At 43.2% G+C, this 17,504-nt stretch overlaps 1 long non-coding RNA gene across 1 annotated transcript in view; it reads right to left on the bottom strand.

Annotated features, from left to right (window-relative positions):
* Positions 1 to 1,007: 1,007 nt before the first annotated feature.
* LOC308611307 overlaps positions 1,008 to 17,504 on the bottom strand; it is a 30,317-nt gene continuing 13,820 nt past the window's right edge. The window contains exon 2 of the long non-coding RNA XR_014014840.1: positions 1,008 to 1,117. This is a non-coding gene — a long non-coding RNA (uncharacterized lncRNA). The remainder of the gene's footprint in view (positions 1,118 to 17,504) is intronic.

Below are 17,504 nucleotides of genomic sequence, written 5' to 3'. Positions count from 1 at the left end.
ACACCTTTCCATTGGTGAACCATAAGTTTGTTTAATGAATCTCTGATTGCCCTTCTCGGTGGAAATATCTGCCCTGGTATCCATTTTTAGGTAACACCTATAAGTGATATGATATGATATGTGTCTTTCACTTTCTGACTTACTACAAGTCACGTGATTACCTCTAGACTCATCTACGGTGGTGCAAATGGCATTGTGTTCTTTTTGTCCTTGGCTTCTCTTCTGCCTTAGCGAGGTCCATTTTCAACAATGTGATTCCCTGAGTGTTGTGGATTAGCTGACCTGGGCAGCCTTAACCTGCCGCCCGGCCCTCCCCAGGTCTGCCTCGTTGAGGTCAATATAAACAGCGCTCCATTCAGCAATAGCCCCTGAAGCCGGGCCTGACTCCATATTCTCTGCCCCGTCAGCAGTCTCGGTGCTGTGCTGGTGGGAGGGAATGAGGGGCCACAGCTTTGTTGGTGGCCCGGTGTGAGTGGGGTTCTGCTGGCCTTTCTGCAGGAGTTGCCAGGCTGCCACCTGTAAAGAAGAGGATGTGTCACCCATACCTTCTGCTGGAATTTCTCTCCGGACAGAGGTGAGGAAGGAAAAAAGCAGTGGGGGCCGGGACAGGTGGGGTATCTCAGGCAGGACAATGGAAAGCTTCCGGAAGAGCGCCCGGGGGCAGGACCACCCTGGCTGGCCTGCAGGCACCAAGTTGGCCAGCGTGCTGTTGCTGGTGTGGCTCCACGGCCCTTCCTCTAGTCTTTCAAGCCCTTGTACATATTCAGGTGTTTTACCTGGGAAGGGTGGGAACAGTTCAGCAGCAGCTGGCCTGGGGCTCAGCTCACCTTTATTCAGAGATGCCTCTGCACGATCCCCCAGCTTTGCAATGAGGACGCTCCTTGCGTGGGGTGTGGGTTGCTGGCTGTATGGGAGAAGATTCCCCACCTCTGACCAATTTCAGAATTGTTTACCGCTGGAGCAAGTGCCCTGATAGGGTTTTCCTCTGTATAACTGGTGGGTTCAGGTTTTTTTTTCTTTTATGGTTCAAGTTAGATTTTATTCCTCTTTTATGTATTTATAGATATAAGCATGGAAACAATTCATTCCTATAAATACATCTGTGTGAAGGGAAGAACTTTTTTCTGTATTATTTTCAAATTTTCTTTTTTAAAATTTTGAAATTTAATGTGATTTATTTTTTTATACAGCAGGTTATTATTAGTTATGTATTTTATGCTTATACATGTATGCAGGTCAATCCCAATCTCCCAACTCATCCCACCACCACCACACCATGGCTTCCCACACTTGGTGTCCATACGTTTGTTCTCTACCTCTGTCTCTATTTCTTCCCTGCAAACCAGTTCATCTGTACCAGTTTTTAGGTTCCACATATATGCATTAATATACAATATTTGTTTTCCTCTTTCTGACTTACTTCATTCTGTATGACAGTCTCTAGATCCATCGATGTCTCTACAAATGACCCAGTTTCATTCCTTTTTATGGCTGAGTAATATTCCATTTTATACATGTACCACATCTTTATCCATTCATCTGTCTGTGGGCATTTAGGTTGCTTCCATTACCTGGCTATTGTAAATAGTGCTGCAGTGAACATTGTGGTGAATGTGCCTTTTTGATTTATGGTTTTCTTTGTGTATATGCCCAGAAGTGGGATTGCTGGATCAGATGGTAATTCTATTTCTAGTTTTTTTTTAAGGAAACTCCATACTGTTCTCCATAGTGACTGTATCAATTTACATTCCCACCAGTAGTGGAAGAGGGCTCCTTTTGTCCACACCCTCCCCAGAATTTGTTGTTTGTAGATTTTCTGATGATGCCGATTCTAACAGGTGTGAGGTGATACTTCATTGTAGTTTTGATTTGCATTTCTCTAATAATTAGTGCTGTTGAGCAGCTTTTCATGTGCGTCTTGGCCATCTCTGTGTCTTCCTTGAAGAAACGTATCTTTAGATCTTCTGCCCATTTTTGTATTGGGTTGTTTGTTTTTTTAATATTAAGCTGCATGAGCTGTTTATATATATTGGAGATTAAACCTTTGTCCATTGATTCGTTTGCAACTATTTTCGCCCCTTCTGAGGGATGCCTTTTTCCATTCCCGTTTTTTTAACCAAAAAAGAAAGAAAGAAAAAGAAGCAGAAAACTAATGTGCATAAAATATGCCTTTTGAAACGGTCGTTTTGAAATATGGACGTCCTTTGAATTTTTTGGTCGATATGTGACCCCAGGATTTGTATTCAGGGCAGGTGTCATTTACAGGCCTGCAATGATTTTGAATATCAACTGACCTTTAGCGCTGGGATTAAAGCTGCTGTTGTGTGAAACGGCCACAAGGTGGCAGCAGTTCTCCCTTACCAATTCTGGTTTCTAGGGCAACAGAGCCTCAATGGAAGTCCTGTTCGAGATTGGAATTTAGAATGGAATGTGCCAGGAGAAAGCCCCTCAAGTTTGTCTCCCTACTTCTTGTTCGTGTTTTTAATTTAATTTTTATTTTTTATTACAGCAAGTTTGATTACAATGTTTGGCTTGTTGGAGGTGTGGAAGATGTGGTTCTTTTACACATATACACATGTCTGTTTTTCCTGGGATCCTTTTCCCATGTACGTTATGACAGAATGTTGAGTAGTCTTTTGGTATTCCATAGCTCTTTGGTGATTATATATGTCACCTGTGTTTGTATAAGTCTGTTAACCCCGATATCGTAATGAAACCAATCCTCACACCTTTCCATTGGTGAACCATAAGTTTGTTTAATGAATCTCTGATTGCCCTTCTCGGTGGAAATATCTGCCCTGGTATCCATTTTTAGGTAACACCTATAAGTGATATGATATGATATGTGTCTTTCACTTTCTGACTTACTACAAGTCACGTGATTACCTCTAGACTCATCTACGGTGCTGCAAATGGCATTGTGTCCTTTTTTTCCTTGGCGAATATTCTGTCTTAGCGAGGTCCATTTTCTACAATGTGATTCCCTGAGTGCTGAGGATTAGCTGACCTGGGCAGCCTGACCCTGCCGGCAAGCCCTCACCAGGTGTGCCTGGGTTGAGGTCAATATAAACAGCACTCCAGGCAGCAATAGCCCCTGCAGCTGTGCCTGACTCCATATTCTCTGCCCCGTCAGCAGTCTCGGGGCTGTGCTGGTGGGAGGGTGTGAGGGTCCACGGCTTTGTGGGTGGCCCGGTGTGAGTGGGGCTCTGCTCGAATTTCTTCAGGAGTTGCCAGGCTGCCACCTGTAAAGAAGAGGATGTGTCACCCGTAACTTCCACTGGAATATCTCTCCGGGCTGAGGTGAGGAAGGAAAAATGGAGTGGGGGCCGGGACAGGAGGGGTATCTCAGGCAGGGCAATGGAAAGCTTCCAGAAGAGCGCCCGTGGCCAGTACCATCCTGGCTGACCTGCAGGCACCAAGTTGGCCTGCGTGCTGTCACTGGTGTGGCTCCACGGCCCTTCCTCTAGGCTTTCAAGCCCTTGTACATATTCAGGTGTTTCACCTGGGAAGGGTGGGAACAGTTCAGCAGCAGCTGGCCTGGGGCTCAGCTCACGTTTACTCACAGAGGCCTCGGCACAGTCCCCCAGCTTTGCAATAAGGACGCTCCTTGCGTGGGCGGGCGGGGCTGCTGGCTGTATGGGAGATGATTCCCCACCTCTGACCAATTTCAGAATTGTTTACCACTGGAGCAAGTGCCTTGGTAGTGTTTTCCTCTGTATAACAGTTAGGTTCAGGGTTTTTTTTTTCTTTTTTGGTTCAAGTTAGATTTTATTCCTCTTTTATGTATTTATAGATATAAGCATGGAAATAATTCATTCTTATAAATACATCAGTGTGAATGGAAGAAATTTTTTTCTGTTTTATTTTTACATTTTATTTTTAAAAATTTTGAAATTTAATTTTATTTATTTTTTTATACAGTAGGTTATTATTACTTATCTATTTTATGCGTAAACATGTATACAGGTCAATCCCAATCTCCCAACTCATCCCACCACCACCACCCCATGGCTTCCCCCACTTTGTGTCCATACGTTTGTTCTCTACCTCTGTGTCTCTATTTCTGCCCTGCAAACCAGTTCATCTGTACCATTTTTCTAGGTTCCACATATAGGCATTAATATACAATATTTGTTTTTCTCTTTCTGACTTACTTCACTCTGTATGACAGTCTCTAGATCCATCAACTTCTCTACAAATGACCCAGTTTCATTCCTTTTTATGGCTGAGTAATATTCCATTTTATATATGTACCACATCTTTATCCATTCGTCTGTCTGTGGCCATTTAGGTTGCTTCCATTACCTGGCTATTGTAAATAGTGCTGCAATGAACATTGTGTGAATGTGTCTTTGTGATTTATGGTTTTCTCTGGGTATATGCCCAGAAGTGGGATTGCTGGATCCTATGGTAATTCTCTTTTTAGTTTTTTAAAGGAAACTCCATACTGTTCTCCATAGTGACTGTATCAATTTACATTCCCACCAATAGCAGAAGAGGGTTCCTTTTGTCCACACCCTCCCCAGAATTTGTTGTTTGTTGATTATCGACGATGCCGATTCTAAAAGGTGTGAGGTCTTACCTCATTGTAGTTTTGATTTGCATTTCTCTAATAATTAGTGATGTTGAGCAGCTTTTCATGTGCGTCTTGGCCATCTCTGTGTCTTCTTTGAAGAAACGTCTCTTTAGATCTTCTGCCCATTTTTGTATTGGGTTGTTTGTTTTATTAATATTAAGCTGCATGTGCTGTTTATATATATTGGAGATTAAACCTTTGTCCATTGATTCGTTTGTGAACGTTTTTGCCCATTCTGAGGGTTGCCTTTTTCCATTCCCGTATTTTTAACAAAGAAAGAAAGAAAGCAAAAGAATCAGAACACTAATGTGCGTGAAATATGCCTCTTGAAACTGTCGTTTTGAAATATGGACGTCTTTTGAATTTTTTGGTCGATATATGACCCCAGGATTTGTTTTCAGGGCAGGTGTCATTTACAGGCCTGTAATGATTTGGAATATCCACTGACCATTAGCGCTGGGATTAAAGCTGCTGTTGTGTGAAACGGCCACAAGGTGGCAGCAGTTCTCCCTTACCAAATCTGGTTACTAGGGCAGCAGAGCCTCAATGGAAGTCGCGTTCTAGATTGGAATGTAGAACGGAATGTGCCAGGATAAAGCCCCTCAAGTTTGTCTCACTACTTCTTGTTCGTGTTTTTAATTTAATTTTTTATTTTTTATTACAGCAAGTTTGAGTACAACGTTTAGCTTGTTGTAGGTGTGCAAGAGGTGGTTCTTTTACACATATACATATGTCTGTTCTTCCTGGGATCCTTTTCCCATGTACGTTATGACAGAATGTTGAGTAGTCTTCTCTTGGTACTCCGTAGGTCTTTGGTGATTATATACGTCTACTGTGTTTGTATATGTCTGTTAACCCCAATATCGTAATGAATTCAATCCTCACACCTTTCCTTTGGTGATCCATAAGTTTGTTTAATGAATCTGTGATTGCCCTTCTCCGTGGAAATATCTGCCCTGGTATCAATTTATAGGTAACACTTATAAGTGATATGATATGATATGTGTCTTTCACTTTCTGACTTATTCCAAGTCACGTGATTACCTCTAGACTCATCTACGGTGCTGCAAATGGCACTGTGTCCTTTTTTTCCTTTGCGAATATTCTGTCTTAGCGAGGTCCATTTTCTGCAATGTGATTCCCTGAGGGCTGAGGATTAGCTGACCTGGGCAGCCTGACCCTGCCGGCAAGCCCTCCCCAGGTGTGCCTGGGTTGAGGTCAATATAAACAGCGCTCCAGGCAGCAATAGCCCCTGCAGCTGTGCCTGACTCCATATTCTCTGCCCCGTCAGCAGTCTCGGGGCTGTGCTGGTGGGAGGGTGTGAGGGTCCACGGCTTTGTGAGTGGCCCGGTGTGAGTGGGGCTCTGCTGGAATTTCTGCAGGAGTTGCCAGGCTGCCACCTGTAAAGAAGACGATGTGTCACCCATAACTTCCACTGGAATATCTCTCCGGGATGAGGTGAGGAAGGAAAAAAAAGGAGTGGGGGCCGGGACAGGAGGGGTATCTCAGGCAGGGCAATGGAAAGCTTCCAGAAGAGCGCCCGTGGCCAGGACCATCCTGGCTGACCTGCAGGCACCAAGTTGGCCTGCGTGCTGTCGCTGGTGTGGCTCCATGGCCCTTCCTCTAGGCTTTCAAGCCCTTGTACATATTCAGCTGTTTCACCTGGGAAGGGTGGGAACAGTTGAGCAACAGCTGGCCTGGGGCTCACCTCACGTTTACTCACAGAGGCCTCGGCACAGTCCCCCAGCTTTGCAATAAGGACGCTCCTTGCGTGGGCGCGCAGGGCTGCTGGCAGTATGGGAGATGATTCCCCACCTCTGACCAATTTCAGAAATGTTTACCACTGGAGCAAGTGTCTTGGTAGTGTTTTCCTCTGTATAACTGTTAGGTTCAGGGTTTTTTTTTCTTTTTTGGTTCAAGTTAGATTTTATTCCTCTTTTATGTATTTATAGATATAAGCATGGAAATAATTCATTCTTAAAAATACATCAGTGTGAATGGAAGAAATTTTTTCCTGTTTTATTTTTACATTTTATTTTTAAAAATTTTGAAATTTCGGGCTTCCCTGGTGGCGCACTGGTTGAGAGTCCGCCTGCTGCTGCAGAGGACACAGGTTCATGCCCTGGTCCGGGAGGATCCCACACATCGCGGAGGAGCTGGGTCCGTGAGCCATCGCCGCTGAGCCTGAGCGTCCGGAGCCTGTGCTCCCAACGGCAGAGACCACAACAGTGAGAGGCCCGCGTACCGCAAAAAAAAAAAAAAAAAAAAAAAAAAAATTTGAAATTTAATTTTATTTATTTTTTTATACAGTAGGTTATTACTAGTTATCTATTATATGCATAAACATGTATACAAGTCAATCCCAATCTCCCAACTCATCCCACCACCACCACCCCATGGCTTCCCCCACATTGTGTCCATACGTTTGTTCCCTACCTCTGTGTCTCTATTTCTGCCCTGCAAACCAGTTCATCTGTAGCATTTTTCTAGGTTCCATATATAGGCATTAATATACAATATTTGTTTTTCTCTTTCTGACTTACTTCACTCTGTATGACAGTCTCTAGATCCATCAAATTCTCTACAAATGACTCAGTTTCATTCCTTTTTATGGCTGAGTAATATTCCATTTTATATATGTACCACATCTTTATCCATTCGTCTGTCTGTGGACATTTAGGTTGCTTCCATTACCTGGCTATTGTAAATAGTGCTACAATGAACATTGTGGTGAATGTGTCTCTGTGATTTATGGTTTTCTCTGGGTATATGCCCAGAAGTGGGATTGCTGGATCCTATTGTAATTCTGTTTTTAGTTTTTCAAAGGAACCTCCATACTGTTCTCCATAGTGACTGTATCAATTTACATTCCCACCAATAGCGGAAGAGGGTTCCTTTTGTCCACACCCTCCCCAGAATTTGTTGTTTGTAGATTATCTGATGATGCCGATTCTAACAGGTGTGAGGTCTTACCTCATTGTAGTTTTGATTTGCATTTCTCTAATAATTAGTGATGTTGAGCAGCTTTTCATGTGCGTCTTGGCCATCTCTGTGTCTTCTTTGAAGAAACGTCTATTTAGATCTTCTGCCCATTTTTGTATTGGGTTGTTTGTTTTATTAATATAAAGCTGCATGAGCTGTTTATATATATTGGAGATTAAACCGTTTTCCATTGATTCGTTTGTGAACGTTTTCGCCCATTCTGAGGGTTGCCTTTTTCCATTCCCGTTTTTTTAACAAAGAAAGAAAGAAATCAAAAGAAGCAGAACACTAATGTGCGTGAAATATGTCTCTTGAAACTGTCGTTTTGAAATATGGACGTCTTTTGAATTTTTTGGTCGATATATGACCCCAGGATTTGTTTTCAGGGCAGGTGTCATTTACAGGCCTGTAATGATTTGGAATATCCACTGACCATTAGCGCTGGGATTAAAGCTGCTGTTGTGTGAAACGGCCACAAGGTGGCAGCAGTTCTCCCTTACCAAATCTGGTTACTAGGGCAGCAGAGCCTCAATGGAAGTCACATTCTAGATTGGAATGTAGAACGGAATGTACCAGGAGAAAGCCCCTCAAGTTTTTCTCACTACTTCTTGTTCGTGTTTTTAATTTAATTTTTTATTTTTTATTACAGCAAGTTTGAGTACAACGTTTAGCTTGTTGTAGGTGTGCAAGAGGTGGTTCTTTTACACATATACATATGTCTGTTCTTCCTGGGATACTATTCCCATGTTCGTTATGACAGAATGTTGAGTAGTCTTCTCTTGGTACTCCGTAGGTCTTTGGTGATTATATACGTCTACTGTGTTTGTATATGTCTGTTAACCCCAATATCATAATGAATTCAATCCTCACACCTTTCCTTTGGTGAACCATAAGTTTGTTTAATGAATCTGTGATTGCCCCTCTCCGTGGAAATATCTGCCCTGGTATCAATTTATAGGTAACACCTATAAGTGATATGATATGATATGTGTCTTTCACTTTCTGACTTACTCCAAGTCACGTGATTACCTCTAGACTCATCTATGGTGCTGCAAATGGCATTGTGTCCTTTTTTTCCTTGGCGAATATTCTGTCTTAGCGTGGTCGATTTTCTGCAACGTGATTCCCTGAGGGCTGAGGATTAGCTGACCTGGGCAGCCTGACCCTGCCGGCAAGCCCTCCACAGGTGTGCCTGGGTTGAGGTCAATATAAACAGCACTCCAGGCAGCAATAGCCCCTGCAGCTGTGCCTGACTCCATATTCTCTGCCCCGTCAGCAGTCTCGGGGCTGTGCTGGTGGGAGGGTGTGAGGGTCCACGGCTTTGTGGGTGGCCCGGTGTGAGTGGGGCTCTGCTGGACTTTCTGCAGGAGTTGCCAGGCTGCCACCTGTAAAGAAGACAATGTGTCACCCATAACTTCCACTGGAGTATCTCTCTGGGCTGAGGTGAGGAAGGAAAAAAAGGAGTGGGGGCCGGGACAGGAGGGGTATCTCAGGCAGGGCAATGGAAAGCTTCCAGAAGAGCGCCCGTGGCCAGGCTCATCCTGGATGACCTGCAGGCACCAAGGTGGCCTGCGTGCTTTCGCTGGTGTGGCTCCACGGCCCTTCCTCTAGGCTTTCAAGCCCTTGTACATATTCAGGTGTTTCACCTGGGAAGGGTGGGAACAGTTCAGCAGCAGCTGGCCTGGGGCTCAGCTCACGTTTACTCACAGAGGCCTCGGCACCGTCCCCCAGCTTTGCAATAAGGACGGTCCTTGCGTGGGCGGGTGGGGCTGCTGGCTGTATGGGAGATGATTCCCCACCTCTGTCCAATTTCAGAATTGTTTACCACTGGAGCAAGTGCCTTGGTAGTGTTTTCGTCTGTATAACTGTTAGGTTCAGTTTTTTTTTTTTCTTTTTTGGTTCAAGTTAGATTTTATTCCTCTTTTATGTATTTATAGATATAAGCATGGAAATAATTCATTCTTATAAATACATCAGTGTGAATGGAAGTACTTTTTTTTCTGTTTTATTTTTACATTTTATTTTTAAAATTTTTGAAATTTAATTTTATTTATTTTTTTATATACTAGGTTATTATTAGTTATCTATTTTATGCATATACATGTATACAGGTCAATCCCAATCTCCCAACTCATCCCACCACCACCACCCCATGGCTTCCCCCACTTTGTGTCCATACGTTTGTTCTCTACCTCTGTGTCTCTATTTCTGCCCTGCAACCCAGTTCATCTGTAGCATTTTTCTAGGTTCCACATATAGGCATTAATATACAATATTTGTTTTTCTCTTTCTGACTTACTTCACTCTGTATGACAGTCTCTAGATCCATCAACTTCTCTACAAATGACTCAGTTTCATTCCTTTTTATGGCTGAGTAATATTCCATTTTATATATGTACCACATCTTTATCCATTCGTCTGTCTGTGGGCATTTAGGTTGCTTCCATTACCTGGCTATTGTAAATAGTGCTGCAATGAACATTGTGGTGAATGTGTCTCTGTGATTTATGGTTTTCTCTGGGTATATGCCCAGAAGTGGGATTGCTGGATGCTATTGTAATTCTGTTTTTAGTTTTTCAAAGGAACGTCCATACTGTTCTCCATAGTGACTGTATCAATTTACATTCCCACCAATAGCGGAAGAGGGTTCCTTTTGTCCACATCCTCCCCAGAATTTGTTGTTTGTAGATTATCTGATGATGCCGATTCTAACAGGTGTGAGGTCTTACCTCATTGTAGTTTTGATTTGCATTTCTCTAATAATTAGTGCTCTTGAGCAGCTTTTCATGTCCGTCTTGGCCATCTCTGTGTCTTCTTTGAAGAAACGTCTATTTAGATCTTCTGCCCATTTTTGTATTGGGTTGTTTGTTGTATTAATATTAAGCTGCATGAGCTGTATATATATATTGGAGATTAAACCTTTGTCCATTGATTCGTTTGTGAACGTTTTCGCCCCTTCTGAGGGTTACCTTTTTCCATTCCCGTTTTTTTAACAAAGAAAGAAAGAAAGCAAAAGAATCAGAACACTAATGTGCGTGAAATATGCCTCTTGAAAATATCGTTTTGAAATATGGACGTCTTTTGAATTTTTTGGTCGATATATGACCCCAGGATTTGTTTTCAGGGCAGGTGTCATTTACAGGCCTGTAATGATTTGGAATATCCACTGACCATTAGCGCTGGGATTAAAGCTGCTGTTGTGTGAAATGGCCACAAGGTGGCAGCAGTTCTCCCTTACCTAATCTGGTTACTAGGGCAGCAGAGCCTCAATGGAAGTCGCGTTCTAGATTGGAATGTAGAACGGAATGTGCCAGGAGAAAGCCCCTCAAGTTTGTCTCACTACTTCTTGTTCGTTTTTTTAATTTAATTTTTTATTTTTTATTACAGCAAGTTTGAGTACAACGTTTAGCTTGTTGTAGGTGTGCAAGAGGTGGTTCTTTTACACATATACATATGTCTGTTCTTCCTGGGATCCTTTTCCCATGTACGTTATGACAGAATGTTGAGTAGTCTTCTCTTGGTACTCCGTAGGTCTTTGGTGATTATATATGTCTACTGTGTTTGTATATGTCTGTTAACCCCAATATCGTAATGAATTCAATCTTCACACCTTTCCTTTGGTGAACCATAAGTTTGTTTAATGAATCTGGGATTGCCCTTCTCCGTGGAAATATCTGCCCTGGTATCAATTTATAGGTAACACCTATAAGTGATATGATATGATATGTGTCTTTCACTTTCTGACTTACTCCAAGTCACGTGATTACCTCTAGACTCATCTACGGTGCTGCAAATGGCATTGTATGCTTCTTTTCCTTGGCGAATATTCTGTCTTAGGGAGGTCCATTTTCTGCAATGTGATTCCCTGAGGGCTGAGGATTAGCTGACCTGGGCAGCCTGACCCTGCCGGCAAGCCCTCCCCAGGTGTGCCTGGGTTGAGATCAATATAAACAGCACTCCAGGCAGCAATAGCCCTGCAGCTGTGCCTGACTCCATATTCTCTGCCCCGTCAGCAGTCTCGTGGCTGCGCTGGTGGGAGGGTGTGATGGTCCACGGCTTTGTGGGTGGCCCGGTGTGAGTGGGGCTCTGCTGGACTTTCTGAAGGAGTTGCCAGGCTGCCACCTGTAAAGAAGAGGATGTGTCACCCATAACTTCCACTGGAATATCTCTCCGGGCTGAGGTGAGGAAGGAAAAAAAGGAGAGGGGTCCGGGACAGGAGGGGTATCTCAGGCAGGGCAATGGAAATCTTCCAGAAGAGCGCCCGTGGCCAGGACCATCCTGGATGACCTTCAGGCACCAAGTTGGCCTGCGTGCTGTCGCTGGTGTGGCTCCACGGCCCTTCCTCTAGGCTTTCAAGCCCTTGTACATATTCAGGTGTTTCACCTGGGAAGGGTGGGAACAGTTCAGCAGCAGCTGGCCTGGGGCTCAGCTCACGTTTACTCACAGAGGCCTCGGCACGGTCCCCCAGCTTTGCAATAAGGACGCTCCTTGCGTGGGCGGGTGGGGCTGCTGGCTGTATGGGAGATGATTCCCCACCTCTGACCAATTTCAGAATTGTTTATCACTGGAGCAAGGGCCTTGGTAGTGTTTTCCTCTGTATAACTGTTAGTTTCAGTTTTTTTTTTTCTTTTTTGGTTCAAGTTAGATTTTAATCCTCTTTTATGTATTTATAGATATAAGCATGGAAATAATTCATTCTTATAAATACATCAGTGTGAATGGAAGAAATTTTTTTCTGTTTTATTTTTACATTTTATTTTTAAAAATTTTGAAATTTAATTTTCTTTATTTTTTTATACACTAGGTTTTTATTAGTTATCTATTTTATGCATAGACATGTATACAGGTCAATCCCAATCTCCCAACTCATACCACCACCACCACCCCATGGCTTCCCCCACTTTGTGTCCATACGTTTGTTCTCTACCTCTGTGTCTCTATTTCTGCCCTGCAAACCAGTTCATCTGTAGCATTTTTCTAGGTTCCACATATAGGCATTAATATACAGTATTTGTTTTTCTCTTTCTGTCTTACTTCACTCTGTATGACAGTCTCTAGATCCATCAACTTCTCTACAAATGACTCAGTTTCATTCCTTTTTATGGCTGAGTAATATTCCATTTTATATATGTACCACATCTTTATCCATTCGTCTGTCTGTGGGCATTTAGGTTGCTTCCATTACCTGGCTATTGTAAATAGTGCTGCAATGAACATTGTGGTGAATGTGTCTCTGTGATTTATGGTTTTCTCTGGGTATATGCCCAGAAGTGGGATTGCTGGATCCTTTTGTAATTCTGTTTTTAGTTTTTCAAAGGGACCTCCATACTGTTCTCCATAGTGACTGTATCAAGTTACATTCCCACCAATAGCGGAAGAGGGTTCCTTTTGTCCACACCCTCCCCAGAATTTGTTGTTTGTAGATTATCTGACGATGCCGATTCTAACAGGTGTGAGGTCTTACCTCATAGTAGTTTTGATTTGCATTTCTCTAATAATTAGAGATGTTGAGCAGCTTTTCATGTGCGTCTTGGCCATCTCTGTGTCTTCTTTGAAGAAACGTCTATTTAGATCTTCTGCCCATTTTTGTATTGGGTTGTTTGTTGTATTAATATTAAGCTGCATGAGCTGTATATATATATTGGAGATTAAACCTTTGTCCATTGATTCGTTTGTGAACGTTTTCGCCCATTCTGAGGGTTGCCTTTTTCCATTCCCGTTTTTTTAACAAAGAAAGAAAGCAAAAGAATCAGAACACTAATGTGCGTGAAATATGCCTCTTGAAACTGTCGTTTTGAAATATGTACGTCTTTTGAATTTTTTGGTCGATATATGACCCCAGGATTTGTTTTCAGGGCAGGTGTCATTTACAGCCCTGTAATGATTTGGAACATCCACTGACCATTAGCGCTGGGATTAAAGCTGCTGTTGTGTGAAACGGCCACAAGGTGGCAGCAGTTCTCCCTTACCAAATCTGGTTACTAGTGCAGCAGAGCTTCAATGGAAGTCGCGTTCTAGATTGGAATTTAGAACGGAATGTGCCAGGAGAAAGCCCCTCAAGTGTGTCTCACTACTTCTTGTTCGTGTTTTTAATTTAATTTTTTATTTTTTATTACAGCATGTTTGAGTACAACGTTTAGCTTGTTGTAGGTGTGCAAGAGGTGGTTCTTTTACACATATACATATGTCTGTTCTTCCTGGGATCTTTTTCCCATGTACGTTATGACAGAATGTTCAGTAGTCTTCTCTTGGCACTCCGTAGGTCTCTGGTGATTATATACGTCTACTGTGTTTGTATATGTCTGTTAACCCCAATATCATAATGAATTCAATCCTCACACCTTTCCTTTGGTGAACCATAAGTTTGTTTAATGAATCTGTGATTGCCCTTCTCCGTGGAAATATCTGCCCTGGTATCAATTTATAGGTAACACCTATAAGTGATATGATATGATATGTGTCTTTCACTTTCTGACGTTCTCCAAGTCACGTGATTACCTCTAGACTCATCTATGCTGCTGCAAATGGCATTGTGTGCTTTTTTTCCTTGGCTAATATTCTGTCTTAGCGAGGTCCATTTTCTGCAATGTGATTCCCTGAGGCCTGAGGATTAGCTGACCTGGGCAGCCTGACCCTGCCGGCAAGCCCTCCCCAGGTGTGCCTGGGTTGAGGTCAATATAAACAGCACTCCAGGCAGCAATAGCCCCTGCAGCTGTGCCTGACTCCATATTTTCTGCCCCGTCAGCAGTCTCGGGGCTGTGCTGGTGGGAGGGTGTGAGGGTCCACGGCTTTGTGGGTGGCCCGGTGTGAGTGGGGCTCTGCTGGACTTTCTGCAGGAGTTGCCAGGCTGCCACCTGTAAAGAAGAGGATGTGTCACCCATAACTTCCACTGGAGTATCTCTCTGGGCTGAGGTGAGGAAGGAAAAAAAGGAGTGGGGGCCGGGACAGGAGGGGTATCTCAGGCAGGGCAATGGAAAGCTTCCAGAAGAGCGCCCGTGGCCAGGCTCATCCTGGATGACCTGCAGGCACCAAGGTGGCCTGCGTGCTTTCGCTGGTGTGGCTCCACGGCCCTTCCTCTAGGCTTTCAAGCCCTTGTACATATTCAGGTGTTTCACCTGGGAAGGGTGGGTACAGTTCAGCAGCAGCTGGCCTGGGGCTCAGCTCACGTTTACTCACAGAGGCCTCGGCACCGTCCCCCAGCTTTGCAATAAGGACGGTCCTTGCGTGGGCGGGTGGGGCTGCTGGCTGTATGGGAGATGATTCCCCACCTCTGACCAATTTCAGAATTGTTTACCACTGGAGCAAGTGCCTTGGTAGTGTTTTCGTCTGTATAACTGTTATGTTCAGTTTTTTTTTTTTCTTTTTTGGTTCAAGTTAGATTTTATTCCTCTTTTATGTATTTATAGATATAAGCATGGAAATAATTCATTCTTATAAATACATCAGTGTGAATGGAAGTACTTTTTTTCTGTTTTATTTTTACATTTTATTTTTAAAATTTTTGAAATTTAATTTTATTTATTTTTTTATATACTAGGTTATTATTAGTTATCTATTTTATGCATATACATGTATACAGGTCAATCCCAATCTCCCAACTCATCCCACCACCACCACCCCATGGCTTCCCCCACTTTGTGTCCATACGTTTGTTCTCTACCTCTGTGTCTCTATTTCTGCCCTGCAACCCAGTTCATCTGTAGCATTTTTCTAGGTTCCACATATAGGCATTAATATACAATATTTGTTTTTCTCTTTCTGACTTACTTCACTCTGTATGACAGTCTCTAGATCCATCAACTTCTCTACAAATAACTCAGTTTCATTCCTTTTTATGGCTGAGTAATATTCCATTTTATATATGTACCATATCTTTATCCATTCGTCTGTCTGTGGGCATTTAGGTTGCTTCCATTACCTGGCTATTGTAAATAGTGCTGCAATGAACATTGTGGTGAATGTGTCTCTGTGATTTATGGTTTTCTCTGGGTATATGCCCAGAAGTGCGATTGCTGGATCCTATGGTAATTCTCTTTTTAGTTTTTTAAAGGAACCTCCATACTGTTCTCCATAGTGACTGTATCAATTTACATTCCCACCAATAGCGGAAGAGGGTTCCTTTTGTCCACATCCTCCCCAGAATTTGTTGTTTGTAGATTATCTGATGATGCCGATTCTAACAGGTGTGAGGTCTTACCTCATTGTAGTTTTGATTTGCATTTCTCTAATAATTAGTGATGTTGAGCAGCTTTTCATGTCCGTCTTGGCCATCTCTGTGTCTTCTTTGAAGAAACGTCTATTTATATCTTCTGCCCATTTTTGTATTGGGTTGTTTGTTGTATTAATATTAAGCTGCATGAGCTGTATATATATATTGGAGATTAAACCTTTGTCCATTGATTCGTTTGTGAACGTTTTCGCCCCTTCTGAGGGTTACCTTTTTCCATTCCCGTTTTTTTAACAAAGAAAGAAAGAAAGCAAAAGAATCAGAACACTAATGTGCGTGAAATATGCCTCTTGAAAATATCGTTTTGAAATATGGACGTCTTTTGAATTTTTTGGTCGATATATGACCCCAGGATTTGTTTTCAGGGCAGGTGTCATTTACAGGCCTGTAATGATTTGGAATATCCACTGACCATTAGCGCTGGGATTAAAGCTGCTGTTGTGTGAAATGGCCACAAGGTGGCAGCAGTTCTCCCTTACCTAATCTGGTTACTAGGGCAGCAGAGCCTCAATGGAAGTCGCGTTCTAGATTGGAATGTAGAACGGAATGTGCCAGGAGAAAGCCCCTCAAGTTTGTCTCACTACTTCTTGTTCGTGTTTTTAATTTAATTTTTTATTTTTTATTACAGCAAGTTTGAGTACAACGTTTAGCTTGTTGTAGGTGTGCAAGAGGTGGTTCTTTTACACATATACATATGTCTGTTCTTCCTGGGATCCTTTTCCCATGTACGTTATGACAGAATGTTGAGTAGTCTTCTCTTGGTACTCCGTAGGTCTTTGGTGATTATATATGTCTACTGTGTTTGTATATGTCTGTTAACCCCAATATCGTAATGAATTCAATCTTCACACCTTTCCTTTGGTGAACCATAAGTTTGTTTAATGAATCTGGGATTGCCCTTCTCCGTGGAAATATCTGCCCTGGTATCAATTTATAGGTAACACCTATAAGTGATATGATATGATATGTGTCTTTCACTTTCTGACTTACTCCCAGTCACGTGATTACCTCTAGACTCATCTACGGTGCTGCAAATGGCATTGTATGCTTCTTTTCCTTGGCGAATATTCTGTCTTAGGGAGGTCCATTTTCTGCAATGTGATTCCCTGAGGGCTGAGGATTAGCTGACCTGGGCAGCCTGACCCTGCCGGCAAGCCCTCCCCAGGTGTGCCTGGGTTGAGATCAATATAAACAGCACTCCAGGCAGCAATAGCCCTGCAGCTGTGCCTGACTCCATATTCTCGGTCCCGTCAGCAGTCTCGTGGCTGTGCTGGTGGGAGGGTGTGATGGTCCACGGCTTTGTGGGTGGCCCGGTGTGAGTGGGGCTCTGCTGGACTTTCTGAAGGAGTTGCCAGGCTGCCACCTGTAAAGAAGAGGATGTGTCACCCATAACTTCCACTGGAATATCTCTCCGGGCTGAGGTGAGGAAGGAAAAAAAGGAGAGGGGTCCGGGACAGGAGGGGTATCTCAGGCAGGGCAATGGAAATCTTCCAGAAGAGCGCCCGTGGCCAGGACCATCCTGGATGACCTTCAGGCACCAAGTTGCCCTGCGTGCTGTCGCTGGTGTGGCTCCACGGCCCTTCCTCTAGGCTTTCAAGCCCTTGTACATATTCAGGTGTTTCACCTGGGAAGGGTGGGAACAGTTCAGCAGCAGCTGGCCTGGGGCTCAGCTCACGTTTACTCACAGAGGCCTCGGCACGGTCCCCCAGCTTTGCAATA

This window comes from Mesoplodon bidens (assembly GCF_964165515.1).
Source record: "Mesoplodon bidens genome assembly, contig: HAP1_SCAFFOLD_180, whole genome shotgun sequence".
In the NCBI taxonomy this organism is placed as follows: Eukaryota; Metazoa; Chordata; class Mammalia; order Artiodactyla; family Ziphiidae; genus Mesoplodon; species Mesoplodon bidens.
Note: the sequence above shows the minus strand (reverse complement) of the source record. Positions and strands in the feature narration are given on the sequence as shown.